The 3,427-nt window shown below is 46.7% G+C and overlaps 1 long non-coding RNA gene across 1 annotated transcript; it reads left to right on the forward strand.

Annotated features, from left to right (window-relative positions):
- Positions 1 to 410: 410 nt before the first annotated feature.
- Positions 411 to 2,944, forward strand: LOC139563583 (uncharacterized). Its single transcript, XR_011672590.1, has 3 exons — positions 411 to 2,064; positions 2,111 to 2,677; positions 2,746 to 2,944. It is a non-coding gene; the product is annotated as an uncharacterized lncRNA (long non-coding RNA).
- Positions 2,945 to 3,427: the final 483 nt, after the last annotated feature.

The raw sequence follows: 3,427 nt of genomic DNA on the forward strand, positions 1-3,427 counted from the left end.
GCCAGACCATAGACTGCTTGTTGGTCCCCTGTGGTGGTAAGTATACCGGTAGCCAGACCATAGACTGCTTGTTGGTCCCCTGTGGTGGTAAGTTTACCGGTAGATAGACCATAGACTGATGGTTGGTCCACAGTGGTGGTAAGTATACCGGTAGCTAGACCATAGACTGCTTGTTGGTCCCCTGTGGTGGTAAGTTTACCGGTAGATAGACCATAGACTGATGGTTGGTCCCCTGTGGTGGTAAGTATACCGGTAGTCAGACCATAGACTGATGATTGGTCCCCAGTGGTGGTAAGTATACCGGTAGCCAGACCATAGACTGATGATTGGTCCCCAGTGGTGGTAAGTATACCGGTAGTCAGACCATAGACTGATGATTGGTCCCCAGTGGTGGTAAGTATACCGGTAGCCAGACCATAGACTGATGGTTGGTCCCCAGTGGTGGTAAGTATACCGGTAGCCAGACCATAGACTGATGGTTGGTCCCCTGTGGTGGTAAGTATACCGGTAGCCAGACCATAGACTGATGGTTGGTCCCCAGTGGTGGTAAGTATACCGGTAGCCAGACCATAGACTGATGATTGGTCCCCAGTGGTGGTAAGTATACCGGTAGCTAGACCATAGACTGATGATTGGTCCCCAGTGGTGGTAAGTATACCGGTAGCTAGACCATAGACTGATGGTTGGTCCCCAGTGGTGGTAAGTTTACCGGTAGCCAGACCATAGACTGATGGTTGGTCCCCAGTGGTGGTAAGTATACCGGTAGCCAGACCATAGACTGATGATTGGTCCCCAGTGGTGGTAAGTATACCGGTAGCCACACCATAGACTGCTTGTTGGTCCCCAGTGGTGGTAAGTATACCGGTAGCCAGACCATAGACTGATGGTTGGTCCCCAGTGGTGGTAAGTATACCGGTAGCCAGACCATAGACTGATGGTTGGTCCCCAGTGGTGGTAAGTATACCAGTAGCCAGACCATAGACTGATGGTTGGTCCCCAGTGGTGGTAAGTATACCGGTAGCCAGACCATAGACTGATGGTTGGTCCCCAGGGTGCCTGGTATGGTAACTGCTCGGCAACCGACCATAAGGCGCCACAGAGGGTAGTGCATACAGCCCAGTACATCACTGGGGCCAAGCTTCCTGCCATCCAGGACCTATGTACTAGGCGGTGTCAGAAGGCCCAAGTCATAGACTGTTCTCTCTGCTACCGCACGGCAAGCTGTACCAGAGCGCCAAGTCTACGTCCAAATGGCTCCATAACATCTTCTACCACCAAGCCATAAGACTCCTGAACAGCTTCTACCACCAAGCCATAAGACTCCTGAACAGCTTCTACCACCAAGCCATAAGACTCCTGAACAGCTTCTACCACCAAGCCATAAGACTCCTGAACAGCTTCTACCACCAAGCCATAAGACTCCTGAACAGCTAATCAAATGCCCCCCCCCTTGTTTTTACACTGCTGCTACTCGCTGTTTATTATCTATGCATAGTCACTTCACCCCTACCTACATGTACAAATTACCTGAACTAACCTGTACCCCTGCACATTGACTCTGTACCGGTACCCCGTGTATATAGCCTCCACATTGACTCTGTACCGGTACCCCTGTATATAGCCTCCACATTGACTCTGTACCGGTACCCCCTGTATATAGCCTCCACATTGACTCTGTACCAGTATCCCCTGTATTTAGCCTCCACATTGACTCTGTACCGGTACCCCCTGTATATAGTCTCCACATTGACTCTGTACCGGTACCCCCTGTATATAGCCTCCACATTGACTCTGTACCGGTGCCCCCTGTATATAGCCTCCACATTGACTCTGTACCGGTACCCCCTGTATATAGCCTCCACATTGACTCTGTACCGGTACCCCCTGTATATAGCCTCCACATTGACTCTGTACCGGTATCCCCTGTATATAGCCTACACATTGACTCTGCACCGGTACTCCTGTATATAGCCTCCACATTGACTCTGTACCGGTACCCCCTGTATATAGCAGGCGGTACCGGTACATGTTACCATGGTAACCCCATTACCATCAGACAGGAAGGTATGACCACTCTGACATGTTACCATGGGTACCATCAGACAGGAAGGTATGACCACTCTGACATGTTACCATGGTAGCCCCATTACCACCAGACAGGAAGGTATGACCACTCTGACATGTTACCATGGTAACCCCATTACCATCAGACAGGAAGGTATGACCACCCTGACATGTTACCATGGTAACCCCATTACCATCAGACAGGAAGGTATGACCACTCTGACATGTTACCATGGTAGCCCCATCACCACCAGACAAAATGCTGATAGGCACAGTATCTTTATCGGCTGGGGATGACAATGAAAGATGAAGTGTGCACATCGTTATATTAGCAGAACACTGCTTCTATGGTGTAACCTAAAGGGTTGTTTATTCTACATGAAGCTTCTCATATTACTCTGTTACCTCAAATCAAATGCACCGAATATAACAAGTGTAGACTTTACCGTGAAATGCTTACTTAGGAGCCCTTTCCCAACAATGCAGTTAAAAAGTAAGACAATTAACAAATACATAAAAAGAAAATAGTAACACAATAAAATAACAATAACGTGGCTATATACAGGCAGCATGCAAGGAGTACCGGTTCCGAGTCAGTGTACCGGGGTACGAGGTAGTTGGGGTGAGTCAGTGTACCGGGGTACGAGGTAGTTGGGGTGAGTCAGTGTACCGGGGTACGAGGTAGTTGGGGTGATTTCCAACAGCCTGGAAGGGATCAGAGATTTCAATATTTTTTTTAATGTAGTTTTGTCCTTGAGCAGTTTTGTCTATTAATGTTCTCTATTATGTAAATGTTCATGTTTTGTGTGGACCCCAGGAAAAGTAGCTGCTGCTCTCGCCACAGCTAATGGGGATGCTAATAAAATACCAAAATACCAAATACAGGAGAGCAGAGTGCATTGACTGTCTATCACCACTAAATGGCAGCGTTTAGTGATTGGCTTTAGCCATTTGAAAGCAAAGTGCAATGACTAGAAACTAGAAGGCAGAGTGCAATGACTGTCTTGAGACACTAGATGGCAGTATGAGACAGAAGCAAAGTGCTCCCAGCCTTCAGCACAAATTGAGTTCACCTCTTATTGGCTGAATGATGGTAACATTATTGCAGATGGTGAATACATGGTATTAAAGTGTTATTTCTATAGGTATGAACATAACCATCTGACAGTAATTATATATCCTCTATATCTGGTGTGATCATATTTAAAACAGTTCTATATCTGGTGTGATCATATTTAAAACAGTTCTATATCTGGTGTGATCATATTTAAAACAGTTCTATATCTGGTGTGATCATATATAAAACAGTTCTATAACTGGTGTGATCATATTTAAAACAGTTCTATATCTGGTGTGATCATAT

Source organism: Salvelinus alpinus, chromosome 34 (genome assembly GCF_045679555.1).
Source record: "Salvelinus alpinus chromosome 34, SLU_Salpinus.1, whole genome shotgun sequence".
Lineage (NCBI taxonomy): Eukaryota > Metazoa > Chordata > Actinopteri > Salmoniformes > Salmonidae > Salvelinus > Salvelinus alpinus.